The 14,977-nt window shown below is 37.4% G+C and overlaps 1 protein-coding gene across 3 annotated transcripts in view; it reads right to left on the bottom strand.

Annotated features, from left to right (window-relative positions):
* The window catches only part of LOC105084198 (uncharacterized), a 987,172-nt gene that overhangs the window by 489,891 nt on the left and 482,304 nt on the right, over window positions 1–14,977 (bottom strand). For all 3 annotated transcript variants that reach the window (XR_012500991.1, XR_012500990.1, XR_012500989.1), the window contains exon 13: window positions 6,154–6,233. The gene's annotated coding sequence lies outside the window, so the exon portion shown is untranslated. The remainder of the gene's footprint in view (window positions 1–6,153; window positions 6,234–14,977) is intronic.

Raw genomic sequence — 14,977 nt, 5'->3', positions numbered from 1 at the left:
AGACCATCACTAGCACCAAGCAGGAGGGTGGCCTTTCTATATTACAGATTAACATGCACATATTATACCCCGTATTTCTAAGGATTGGTTCTAATAAAAGAATTTCTAAATTTGTAAGATCTGCATATCATTATGCAAAATGATTATTTTCTCCCTGAGTGTTCTATTGTGCCATTACCATGGAGTCACATCTTACTCAGCAATTAAGTCAGTGGGGGAAAAAAATGCAGAGAGAAAAAAGTTATTCTTGGACATTCTTTAAGCCACCCACAAAGAATGGTATATACATGGTCTGGGACATACTTTATAGCCTTACTATGAGCCTCACACAGTCAGCTTTCATCCAGTATTGAAATAAACTGCTGTTTGTTCAGTGGAAAAGCCAGATGAAACACCAGGACTATGTTCAGTGGCTTTCTTGTAAAGAAATAAATAAAATAAAATGCATTTTCTGTCTGTTTTCTACTTTTTTTTCAAGCACATGCTAGTTGAGTAAGTGAAAGCCACCGCATACAAAAGTACTTTTTAAAAAAATCTATTTTCAAAATTGACACTCGAAGTCCCACTCTAACTACTCAAAGGAACTTTCAAGAATAATTTGAACAAATGTATTATCTAATTTAACTAGGAAATTAGCTAGCCCTTCTTTTCCATGCCGTTAGAAACAATAAAATAGCACTGACCAAATTACTCCCATTCTTAATGAACTGGAATGTTAAATGTGCAGAAAAATGGGGAAAAAATTTTAAGATTTCCCTCTGCTTTTGTCACTCATATATGTACATAAATCCAAACTGACCCCAAAGTCAGCTCATTCTAGTCTTTCATTGATTCTCATTTAATTTTAGAACTGGAAGACAAATTCAAGATTATCTGCTGTGCCAGGTTCCTTCTCTTTGCCCCTCCAGACATACTCTCTGCCCTTCTCTGCCCTGCTTCCTGCCTCCATGGGGTGAACTCCATGGGACACATCAACAGGCCCCCTTACCCTCAGTCTTCCTCTTGGGATCAGCAAATGGGAAGCCCTGGCAGGAGATGGATGAAAGGAAAAAAGGAGAATGAGGCTAGTAACTTATTCCCCCAGCTGCCCTCTTTAAAGTTTGCCCCAGATGCAAGTCACAGCTGCTTGACAATGTCCTCCTCTGCAAGATTCCGTTCAGGTCCCAGAGATGCCCCCTCCTCTTAGGGTGATAACAGCTCATCGAATGCCATCCAGTTCCCGTAACTTGATAAACACTCCTGAAATACTCAAATTTCAGGGCGCTGTCTGCTTTCTATTCAAACTCTAAATGATAAAATTTAATTTCACAGATGAAAAAACTGAATCTGAGAAAAGTTAGGTGTCATGTCAAGGTAACATGATTACTTAGCCAGTCAGTGAATGGCAGAGTGGAAATAAACCAGAACACTCCATTGCCAGTGATAAAAGCTTCCCTGAAACAAGTTAGACATAAAGGTGGAGATGTTCATTGGACCACAGAGCTGGGAAGTTCAATGGAACTGAGCTTGAGCATGGACAGACGCAGGAATCTGACCTCTGTCATCAGGACTGTGTCTCTTTTCTCCATCCCTCTGCTTTCTCTACGTTGACTTCATTTTCAGGCAGATTGTCCCCACAGGAAGGAAAATACAACTACTGGGAGCTATAAGATTACTCCTCCCCATAGTTCTAGCTAAGTCCCACAGATGAGTGTAGCTAAGCCAGCATCACTCACATTCCCACCCATGAATGAATCAGTGAATTTTGATTGGTCAGCTCCAGACAGCGGCCATCTCTTGACTAGGATAATAGTCCCCACCCAAAAAGGCATGGACCCAGGGAAAGAACAGTTGGTTTCTGAAAGAAAATTTAAAGAGAGAGAGAGAACTATTCCCCAGAAGTAGCGGTGAAAGGAATACTGTACAGGCAGAACCAACATATATCTGGTACACAGAAGCAAGAACAGAGTTAGTTACTCTCAATCCCATTCAACTTATGTTTCACTATGGCACATACGTAAACCAAGTAACACTGACCCAACCTGAACTTTGTTTCATGGAAGCAAAAGAAAACAATCAAACTATAAATACCAATGACTGACATCAGTCTGGTAGTCAGAGAGGATTTTCACATACATTATCTCATTTAACCCAGTCATTCCAGATTTGGAATTCCAAATTCCTTGCCTAAAGCACTTTTCAAGGTCAGACAAATGGCTGTGAACTTCGAGAATCCAAAGGTTATTTCCAAATGCTTCAATTGTGTTCACATGTTGTTAAGAAACTACAGTGTAAACATTTGGGGAAAACTCACAGTTGTCATTTTTATTGTGCTAAGAATTGCTGTGGAAATTCAGCCAGAGACCCATCAAGATATATTTCTGGGCCAAAGGCCAAAGTTCTTGGACTGGCCATGTCTTCTTTTCTGCAAACGGCATTTTACCCAGGACCCAGGGGTCACTCTAATACTAAAAATACAGCTCCCCCCGCCCCTTCAAAAACCACTGACCAAGGCTTTTACCATAATATTGCAGAAAGGCATGGATATGTGTGCTCACTTACCCAGAAATGTGTGGTTAGTATAAGAATCTCAAACAAATGATTGAGAGGTCAAGGCTGGCAAACTCTTGTGATGGTTTTGAGACAAACTGTGGGTTTGCTCTGGTGAAATTTAGAGGTCAGAAAACTCATGAAGTATTTAATTGGGGGGGGGACAGTAACAAATACTGTCTGGATTTCACTAAGTTTAGAGCAAAAATTAGAATTTGATTTGGAAGTTTGTGAGGAAAGATAATATAAATAACCCTTGAAAAAATATATATACATATATGTGTATATATATAACATTTTATATATCTATAAATTATATGTATTTATATAAAACTGTTTGTATACAGTTTCAGAGATTTTTCTAAATATTTCAGTCAGGACAACAGCTGGATTCTGTGCAACTGACAGTCACATCATGTGATGTTTTCAAATGTGCTTTTTTAAAACATGATGGCAACCACTGAGCAAACCCAGTGGGCAGACTTAAGGTCAGTAATCCCCAGGACAGAGTTTATTTGGTGCTTCAAGTTAGAAAAACTGACAGTGGTACATCTGTCAAAACTCCAAAATCTTTTCAGTGCACTTGACATGAGAGTCAGGTAGAAATACCTGCTCTCTGGAGGGAAAGCCAGGGAGAAGTGGTGACGGATAAGATATGAGGATGATAAAGGAGTGAGTGAGTGAAAGGTGACTCTAAAATCTTGAGCCTCTATCTGTGTATTCACTCATCAGTGCTTACAGAGCTCTTTTCTTTTCTACAAACTGCAAAACAGTAGGAGAGAAAGCTGCCCACGTCAGCCTGCTTTTTTATGCCAATCAGTTACTGAATAGTGTAAGAAGGAACCATTTCAGGGGATGTAATTTCTTTCTGTAGAGTTGGGAGGCGCCCCTTGGCCTAGAAACTGCATCTAAGGGAATTATCTAAAAGTAAATTCACAAGAACCTGGTGAAGCATTTTTGGAGATGGAGTTGAAGTGAAATGCAGTTCTGGTAACCCAGATTCAGTCACAGATGAGTCAGGTTCAGAACCAATTTAGACAAATATCAGTGCATCGTATCTGGTCAATCTGGAGTCTCTCCACTTTCTAAACAAATAACTATGTAGTATCATTTAAAACCCACAACTCAGTTTTCATCTCAGTCTGCCAAATGAACTTTGACATGTTAACATTATGTATCCCTCCAACACAATATGGTTAATATTTAGCTTCTAGCAAATCGGATAATGTTTTGATGACACACACTTCGTAAGTATTTATACAATGCACTAGTTTACACGCATACATGCAAACGAGACTATGTATCCTAATGTTATCATAAAGCATGTTCAACATATAAAGGAAAAAGTCCTATCCTAGAAAGTCGTATAACATAAAGATGTAATTGTACAGTACCGACAAGAGTGCAGACAGCCATACAAAAGGAACTCAGCAAATACTGTCACAACAACAGAAAAACACCTAACAATACAACCAATTTTCTGGGAATAAAAGAATCTAAAGGGCTAATTCACATTATCTCTGTGCTTCTTGTTTTATATTCTCCCTTAAAATGCTATTCCTACCATAAAGTGTAAATGATTTGCATTCCAAAAGCACAGGGTGGAAGAAAGTTTGTCACTCTTGTAACCTAAGTGTACAAGATTATCACAGGTGCAGGCAATTAATAAGCAGATTGCCCTACGCCCAGAGTCCTGGGGGACCCGTCAAATAGCAGTTAAGAGACATTTGAGATCTCAGCTCAGTTACAAATAGAATTAAGCAGAGAAAACTTATGCACCCTGTTCTCATTTTCTCCATTTTCTTTTGAAATTGAGAACACACATAGGAGTCACTTTGAAGTTAGGGCTGCCTGAATATGATATTATTGATTTCCATAACATGTTTTCTGCTCTGCAATGCGGATGTGCATTTTTCAAACATATTAAGCAAGGCTTTGATCTGATTTGTTCCACCAGAACACTCTATAGAGGCTGAAAACCATTTCTATATAAGGGTTTGCTATGCTGAGGGGAAGATTGCTCTGCTTGAAAGAGGTTGGAAATATCCCATCTGAAAGCTCTTTTCAGTCCTCCTCAGCCTAAACATTTTACTGAGAGGGGTCAAAGGTCACCAACTGTCAAAACAAAACCAAAATTACACAGTGCTCCTGCAAGGAAGCTAAGCAGAGTGGAAACTCAGAGTTCACCAACTGGACTCCTTAATGCAGAATGTAACAACAGTAAAAATGCCCTTAAAAAGTAACAGGTACAGTCTTCGAAATCCTACTGATTTTTACAAGTTGTCCAGTAAGTTTAAAAGACTAGCCTCTTAGGTATCAATGTAGAGACTAAATTGAACTATTCTAGAAGGGGGAGTGGGGGTCAGTCCAAACTTTGAACTGTCAAAGCAACCAGCCGGCAAACTCCAAAGCACCAGATGGTTTCATAAACTGGAAAGTTCATAAATCTTCCTTGAAAGTTTCCAATTTCAAAAAGAGTTGCTTTCTTTGTGGGATTGGGGAGTGGGGAAAAATTTTGCCATTGGGTATCTGACCCACAAAACCCTAATAGCCTTTTAAGCTTTTTTGCTCTACATGCTGGAGACAACCAGAAGAGAGGCAAAGAGAACAAACTCGGAGCGCAACGTCACCTGGTAGCCACCTCCCTGTGGAGAGAAGATCAGACTTTCTATTTCTCAACCCTGACTGTCTCATCGTGGTCATCACAGCCTAAGGAAGTTCTAAAAGTTTAAACATTGAGGGACTGAGTTAATCGACTCATCCTTCAGTTAGAAAGTTTACAAATTACTCTGATTTTTTTCAATGTAACACAAAAATCTCCAGCTTTTTAAAACATATTCAGCAGTAGCCAGAAAAAATAAAAAGTGGGGTGATGGGGGAATGACTTCTCTGAGGTCTACCTGAAAGGAGGTACACTTTAACTTTTAATGGAGCCAACTGTATCCTCAAGCTTTTAATATACAGATATATTTGAGCGCCCCATTTTCAACTGCCTACCCAGTGAGAGATGAAGTGGACAGACATAAAGACTACAGAAAATTGGAGGGAAAGAGGAGAAGACCGAAGAGCAATTGGTAGCCACAATGTGAAAAAAGAGCTCATTTCATTTATAAAGGTCTGTGCACATCTGGTGTGCAATCCATTTGTGTACCAACTTGGTCAGGATGGAATTTGACCAGGCAAGAGTTTGCAAAAAAAAAAGAAAAAAAATGATGAGAGGCTTTAACTTTGCTATGAAAATTAGTGAATCAGAAGAGGGAAACTATTCTAGGCAGATCCATCTATCCTATATAGCTTGGCCATTGAAACACACAAGCATCACATAGTTTCATGCTCCCATATCCATCGCCTTTTCTGTCTGACCCTTCACTGCGCATCAGTGTAACTCCATCCTTCTCCGAGATTTCTTCCTTCCTGTCTAAACATGTGAAAAACTCATCTCCCTGTTTATCACAATGTTCTTGAGAGGACCAAATAAAAGACAGCATGGATATCAAACTTCTTTGTAAACTATGAAGCTTTGTAATGATTTCAACCATGGTTATTCATTCATTTACTGAAATATACAAAAGATAAGAGTGGAAAGGAAGACATGAGAAATATTAAATGCATAAGATCGCTTACCTTAAAAAATTAGGTTCACGATCACTGAATAATCACATTCAAGTATATTAGGGATTATTAGACCAAGGAGGTTTCAAACTCTGTGGAAAATGAGAAAAAAATATGGGGTGACTTCAAGCTTCAAGGTATGTAAAATAAGAAATTCCAACAGTCTGGGTTGTTGAGTCCTGGGATGGATGAATCATTAAAGGAGACTGTGGTTGGACTTCCCAAGAATTGTATAAGGAGCAGAATGGTCACCGTCTGATGTGGTTCATACTTCGTAACCGAGCAAAAGGAATGAAAGAGACTAGGTCACCCCAACTATGTTTTCCTGCTCTAAAATGGTCAAAGTAAAAAAAAAAAATAAAATTCTTATGCAAAGTCCCTCTAACTTGAATACAAATATGCACATTTTAGTAAGTAACATCTCCTACAAATTGGAAAAATCAGTTTAAAATTCCATCTATTATGCTGACAAATAATAAAAATATTTTCAAAATAGAACATGCACTACACAATGAAGAGAAACTGTAAGAGCAGCCGGTTCAGATGAGATTTTTGTGTATAAGACCCTCTAAGAGGTTCAAAATGGTACCACAGAGGCGGTAACAGCAACACAAGTGCAAGTTTCTCTGTTTTTGTCCCTAGCCTCACAGAGCCTTTACAACCTAAAGGGTCCAGGAAAAAAAACATATTTCGGCCCAAAACTGCCACCTTCTAGGGACCAGCCAGCATAAACAGTCACAAACCTGCCACATAAAAGTTAATGACATCCTTGTTACGAGATTTCCTCAGCTACACTTTATGTATATGTGTGTATGCATGCAGACGTGCATGTGTGTATATTTTTAAAGGTATTCTTAATATTCTTTTGTTTCAAAAAATACAGGAAGAAAGCTAAAATTCTCTTCTGATTTCACATTAAAATTCTCTTCTTCTTTTCTGATTCTTCTGATTTCAATCTGGTGTGGTATTTTCACTTCTTTCATTCAGATTTTACTCTGAAAAGAAGAGAATGAAGGTAACAAGACAAGGAGACTAAATTTCTTTTTATCTCCGCTCACTGGAAAGCGGGATTCTACCTCTTGGCTGCATGCCATTGGCTTTACCGTGTGGTCTGTATGGCAGGGAGGGGCATGCACACACACGCATGAAACCTGCACTGCCGCTCAAGCAGCCCGAAAAACCCCAGACACCGCCGATCTCGTCCTGACAGGAGGAGCCCAGCTTGGAGAGCAGAATGCCTCCCTGAGCATTACATTACCTCAGCCTTTTTGATCACCTCAAAAATGCAAGTGAGAGAGGGGGAGGCTTTTATTCCACACAAGCTGTTTCAAATGATAAGGGACTTTGGCACCTCTGGGGACCAAGCACCCAGTTATAGTAATGATCCTTTTTATAAAGGCTGGCCTGTTAATTGGTCCTGAAAGAGTTGAAACCTATGAAGGTAAGAGAAAGATTAAAAACAGAGTCTTATGAAAACTGAAGCTGGTGGATGAGGGACTTTTTTGTCCACCAACAGCTACTTAAATATTAACCCTTTTGTTTAAATTGTACTTAAGCCATCAAAAAACTTCTGCATTCTGCCTCTCTCAGAAGATAGCGTGAAGAACAAGTTTATTTTTCCCCCTCATAGACACCAATACAAATATATCAAATGTCACAAATGTGACTAGTAAGAAGAGTAAGTGTTTTTTGAGGTATAATTGACAAAATTGTAAGATAAGTGTATAATATGATAATTTGATATATGTAAATATTGTGAAAGAATTCCCCTTTCTATTGAGTTAAGTAACACTGTCATCACCTCACATACTTACCATTTATTTTTGAAGAGGACACTGAAGTAGTGCCATTCTCTCAGACAAATTCAATTACACAACACAATCTTGTTAGTCACCATGTTATACATAAGATCCTCAGACCCTATTAATCTTACAAGTGAAAATGTGTAACCTTTTACAAGCTTCTCGAGACCTAGGCAATCACTTTTCTATTCTGTTTCTGAGTTCAACTTTTTTTTTTTAGATTCCAGACATAAGTGAGATCATATGGTATTTGTCTCTCTCTGTCTGATTTATTTCACTCAGCATAATGCCTTCTAGCTTCATCCATGTTGCCACAAATGGCAGGATTTCCTTCCTTTTTAATGGCTAAATAATATTCTATCACACACACATATCACATTTTTTAATATGTTCATCTGTTGACAGACATTTAAGTTGTTTCTATATCTTGGCTATTATGAATAATCCTGCAATGAACATGAGAATACAAATTTATCTTTGAAATAATGATTCAGTTTCCTTTGAATATATACCCAGAAGTGGAATTGCTGGATCATCTTGTAGTACTAATTTAGATTTCTTAAGGTACCTCCATAGTAGTTTTCTATAGTGGTTGTACCAATATACATTCCCACAAACAGTGTATAGGAGCTCCCCTTTCTCCATACCCTCATCAAAATGTATTTCTTGTCGTTTTGGTAACAGCCATTTTAACAGGTGTGATATGATAGCTCTTGTGATTCTGATTTGCATTTCCCTAATATTAGTGATGTTGAGCATCTTTTTATGTACCTGTTGGCCATCTGTATGTCTTCTTCAGAAAGAAATGTGTCTATTCAAGTAAAGTTACAGGATATAAATCAAATACAAAACTCAGTTGGGTGTCTATACACCAAAAACAAACTATCGTAAAGAGAAATAAAGAAAACAATCCCATTTACAATTGCATCAAAAAAATAAAATACTTAGGAATAAATTTAAGTAAGGAGTTGAAAGCTCTGTACACTAAAAACTTTAAGACACTGGTGAAGAATATCAGAAAAGACAAATAAAAGGAAAGAAATTTGATGCTCATGGATTGAAGGAATTAATATTGTTAGAATGTCCATACTACCCAAGGCTACCTACAGATTCAGTGCAACCTCTATAGAAATTCAAAGGCATTTTCATAGGAATAAAAAAAAAAATTCTAAAATCTGTATAGAATTACAAAAGACACACAAATAGCCAAAGCAATCTTGAGAAAGGAGAACAAAGCTGTAGGCATCACGGTTCCTGATTTCAAATTATATTATGAAGCTATAGTAATCAAACAAGTATAGTATTGGCATAAAACAGACACACAGATCAAAAGACCAGAACAGAGAGGCCAAAAATAAACACACACAAATATGGTCAATTAACTTATGACAAAGGAGCCAAGAATATCCAGTGGGGAAAGACAGCCTCTTCAATAGATGGAATTGGGAAAACTGGATAGTCATATACAAAAGGATGAAACTGTAACCCCACCTTATACCATACACAAAAAATCATCTCAAAATGGACCTGAAACCATAAAATTCACTGAAGAAAACATTGAGGGTAATCTCCTTGACATTGGTCCTGGCAATGAGTTTTTGGGTTTGACACCAAAAGAAAAGGCAACAAAAGAAAAAAATTAACAAGTGGGATTCCACCAAGCTAAAAAGTTTCTGCACAGCAAAGGTTAACTATCAATCGAATGAAATGGCAGCCTATGGAATGAGAGAAAATATTTGCAAACTACATATTCAATAAGGGCTCAATATCCAAAATATATTTTAAAAACTCATGCAAATCAATAGCAAAAGACCCCAAATAATTCAATTTTTTTAGATAAGCAAAGGAAGAGTAAGAGTTTTGATAAATCTGAAGTTTAGATGGCATATGATAGACACAGCAAGCTTTTCCTTCTAGAACAACAAAAACTTTTTGTGTCTTCCTGGCTTCACTTTCTTTCCTCTCCACCCACCAGTTTGGTGACTGCTGTTGAGTGAAGGATGTACACTGTGGGCTGCAGTCACTCCACAGTGAGCCATAATAAAGGCCCAGAGGAGCCCCACTGGGCAAACACTAACATTTACACACTCATTGATGAGACATATAAAAGGCATATAATTTCTAGAGTTTGTCAACCCATTGTTCTCTACATCCTATTTCAAAATTGAACCACCCAGTAAGGAAAACTGACCTAGGGGATCACAGTAATATATAGGTAAAAAATCATTTTTAAATGGGAGCATTAATGGATTATAATTGGGGGGACTGATTATTACTGTTGCAATTTTATTTCTTTTAATTCTCTGGTACATCAGGTTAACAATATATTATGAGTATTAGTACCAACATAGAGACACGTGGTACTGAAAGTATAGCGGATAGAGAAAGACAAAGGCAGAATACGAGGCAGGAAGTGAAATTATGGAAAGTCAGCAATGGTACCAGTACGAGGGGCAGTGTGCCCTAGAGACGAAGCAAAGTTCTCAAAATTGTTTGAGAAGCCAAGAACAAGCTGGATATGAGGAATCAGCTTAACTTGTATACCAGAAACTGCACCAGAAGGAAAATTAAATTCATAAAAATATAAGGAAGTAAAAGTCAAAATTCAGACAGTAAGAGAAGCTGAGTGAGGTGTGTGTAGACACTGAAATTCGGGAATAGAGGTAGATCTGAGAGCAAATATGAGCATCAGGAAAACCAAAGCACAAAAGGGCCTGAAAAGTAAATCATCAAGAGGCTTGGTAGTCTAATCAAAAGAAAAAGAATCAAGTTGGAAAATCAAAATACAAAGACTTGTGCAAATGGCAGAACCACAGGCTGCTCAGGAGTGAAAGCTTGGACTTGGTGGACCAGGGAATGAAAGGCTCCAGCATCAAGAGCAAAACCTCTGGGGCAGGGCGCATATCTATCCACTTCTGGGAATAACCCTGGTTTTAATGCTTGGACACTACAGCATCTAAAAGTGAAGGTAGGCAGGAAATTACATCTTGCTATGACACTGAGTCAAAGACAATAGTGTTTATCAGTTTATTCTTCTCATTAACTCATAAGGTTAATACATAGTCATCCAATGATAACTGAGGCCTTCAGTTTACAGTCTGGATGGCTCATTGAGACCCTTTTCCATGATGCATTAGCTATCTGGATATGTTACATGATCATAAAATAACATTTTAACAGAACAAAATCATACAATTGTTCATCTACCAATAAATGATTGATTACACTAGGACTTAGGGCATTCTGGTACACTTATTGCCTCATATAAAATCTAATTTAGATAAGGCTCAAAGTTCCACGTGGGGTTAAATGTGTATTTATGTTTATGTACAACACATGTGTGTCTATACCCAGAAGTATAGGGGCACAAACATGTCTGTGTTACATGAGATATTATTCCCCTTTGCTTGTCACCATAAGCTCTTAGAATGTTGAGAGATATGGTCCCACGTTTCTCCAACATATTTCTTCTTTTTGAGGGCCATTTCCTTTGTTTTCATCACCTAATTACAAATAACGATTTTGTTCTTAGATACGATGACCATTTCCAATTGACTAAGAGCAGAGAAAATCTAATAAGTGCTGATATGTTATCCTTAATTAAATTACCATTCTTCTGATAAATTGGAAAAACCATCATGTTCAGATCTCATTCAGGATGATAAAATCTCTCTCATTCATCAGTCCTTGTCCAGGTTAAATTCTTGTTCACTTCAGTGCTGAATTCTGCTTATGTACAAAGGTCACTAGCTACATTATTCTTCCACTCTAAAAGCAGGTTCCAGTATTTTTTTTTTCTAGTTTCATGGGTAAAAAGCATATCAAGGTTTATTTAAACTTGATGGCACCAGGAAATTTAGAACAGACCTGACTCCATCAGATTTTGTAGACATCTTTTATAAATTCCCTTCTTAGAAACATTTTTATAATAAGATTTTTTAATTATTTAAAACAATAAGAATAAAATACTTTAGATTAAAAGGAAATTTGCTCGTCCCCTGATATCCTTTTTATAAGAAGGAAAATGAGTAAACATTTTTGAAAATACTATGAATTATTTTTTATCCAACTGCACATAATGATACTTTATATAAAACAGATCATGGTTCATCTTATAACCATGGGAATGTTTATATTTTCAGTGCAGGATATCAAAAGATTTGTGTTTCGGTGAGTTTCAAAGAAAGATTTATCATCATCCTCAAATTTACATGTACTTGAATCTTCCACTATACCTTATATCCTTCTGCTGATGACAATTATGAGCTCTGAGGAAATCAAAAATAAAGAAAAAGAGAGAAGGAGGAGAAGGAGTCGGGGGAGGGAGGAAGGAAGGAAGGAAAGAAGAAAGAAAAGGAGGAAGGAGAAAGAAAAGAAAAACAAGCAAAACCACACTTGAACATACTGAAGATTAATACCAAATGCAAGGAATTTCTAGAGGACAGTTCATGTCCAGAAGAAGGAAATGACAACAATGATTTTTCTGTATCTTCTGGATTTAGCCTGAGAGCAAACTGCAATAACCTTCTGTTGGGTGGTTAAAACTCTGTTACAAACCCCACAGTTATTCTGGGCAATTACAGCCACTCGAAAGTGAGGAGAGAATCTCAGAAAGTAAAGACCCAGAGAAGAGAAGTCCCAAATTCTGTGGATAAATTCTGTGCAAATTTCTGGCTAACCTCTGGGTGTGTGGCAGACTCTAGGCAGCACACCTAAAGATTAAAGAACTGAACAAAGGTCTGAGACAAGACATGGAGTTTGAAGTTTGAGTCTTGTTAAGTTACTTGCCAGCTAAAACAAACAAACAAAAGGCAATTCTCTTCAATAGATTACAACAAAATCCAAATACAGTATGTCATTTACAATGACAGGAGTGCAACATAAAATAACTTGACATAGGATTATCTCTTTAAAAGACAATTAGCAGAGTTCAATCTTGAGATGACTGAGGAACTTGAGCAAACAATAACTTTAAAATGATTTTTATAACTATAATCAATGATATGAAGATAAATATGTTCATAATAAATGAAAAGGTAGGGATCTCAGCAGAGAAGGTGAGTAAAAAGAACCAAAGAAAAAGTCTAGAAAAGTACGATATATAATCTTTTCTTAAAAAAATTCACAGAATGGAGATGACAAAGATTCAGTCAACTTGAAGGTAGAACAATAGAAATTATCTAATCTGATGAAAAAAATAGAAGAAAAATGAGCACAGCCTTATGGACCCTGGGATAATTTTTAAAGGTCCAATTTACATTTAACTGGTGTCTCAGAAGGAGAGACTATGGGGCAAAAATATTTAAATAAATAAATAGCCAGTAAGTTTTCAAACTGGTGAAAATAATAAATATATAGATATAAAAATCTGAATGACACCCAAGCAGTAGAAGTTCAAAGAATATCATATCTCAGCATATTATAGTCAAATTATTTGAAACCCAGAATAGAAAAGTCCCTGAAAGCAACTAGAAGAAAAATAATACATTAAACACAGGAGAACAGTGATTAGTTAACAAATGACTTCTCATCTAAATTGATGGATGCCAGAACATATTTGAATGACACATTCAAAGTGCTAAAGAAAAAAGAAAAATGTGAGCTGAGAATTCCATATTGAGCAAAGCTATTCCCCAAAACTAAAGGCAAAAAAGAGAAATTTTAGATTTTTTAAATGAGAAAATTTGTCATGAGCAAATCTTTAATATAAGAAATGCTAAAAAACAAAAAGAAGAAAGTAAGAAATGCTAAAGGAAGTTTTTTTGGTCTAATGGGACTTCCAGGAACCAATGGAGAACACCAAAAATGGTAAGTTTCCAGATAAGTATATAAACATATTTTCTCTCTTATTTTCTACGTAATACAGATAACTGTTTAAAGCAAAAAGCATAACGTTGTTTTGTGAGTTGTCCAATGTATGTACGTACAACACATATGACAATTACAGCATAAAAGATGGAGAGGGTAGAAAATGGACCTATGTAGTTTCAAGGTTTTTATACTTTATGTGGAATAAGACATTATTAATATACCTAATTTGTAAAAAGTTATAGGCATCTATTGTAATTTCTAGAGTAACTACTAAAATATTAAGAGAACTCAAATATCATAACTCATTTTCAAGACAGTGACTATCACCTCAATCAAATCTAAGGAAGTGAATAAATTTAGTTCCAATAGAATAATCACTGGTATTGCAATTTTTTTAATTGAAGTATACTCAACTTAATTGACTTACAATTATACTACATTATAACTATATTAGTTTCAGGTGTATAGCAGTGATTCAATATTTTTACACATTTCAAAATGATCACCACAGTCAGTCTAGTACCCCTCTGTCACCATCCATACCCGGAGTTGCTGGCTGTGGGGTAAAGGGGCTCCCAGAACTGGTGCCAGCCTGCTGGTAAGTGGGTGAGCCCCCAGCACTAACAGGCTAGAGCAGGGACTTCAAAATGGTGCCAGCCAGCACCAGTGTCCTTGTGGTAGAACAAGCTCCCAAAATGGCTGCCAGCATCTATATCCCCAGGGGGCGTCTCAATTGCCTCCTCCCTCCACAAGAGGCTCTCCAAGATCAGCAAGTGAGTCTGACCCAGCGCCTTTCAAATTATTTCCTCCATGCTGGGCCTCAGAGCAGGAGAGATTTTGCACATGCCCTTTTAGAGTGGAGTCTCCGTTTCCTACAGCCCTCCAGCCCTCCCATATGCAAGCCCTGTTGTCCGTCAAGGCCATTCTGGGGGCTCATCTTCCCAGAGCAGGATACTGGGGCTAGAGAGCCGGATATGGGGCCAGACCCTTCACTCCTTGGGGAGCACCTCTGCAACTGTGCTTATCCTCCCACTGCGGGTCACCTACCCAGGGGTGTGGTCTCGCCCACACCACATCCTGCTCCTCCTACCCTTCTTGTTGTAGCTCCTTCTTTGTATCTTTAGTTGTGAAAAATTTTTTTCTGTTAGTCTTCAGGTCATTCTCAAAGATAGTTGCTGTATAAATAGTTGTAATTTTGGTGTTCCACATGGGAGGAGGTGAGC

This window comes from Camelus bactrianus, chromosome 20, assembly GCF_048773025.1.
Source record: "Camelus bactrianus isolate YW-2024 breed Bactrian camel chromosome 20, ASM4877302v1, whole genome shotgun sequence".
In the NCBI taxonomy this organism is placed as follows: domain Eukaryota; kingdom Metazoa; phylum Chordata; class Mammalia; order Artiodactyla; family Camelidae; genus Camelus; species Camelus bactrianus.
This window is presented reverse-complemented; position numbering and strand designations above follow the sequence as displayed.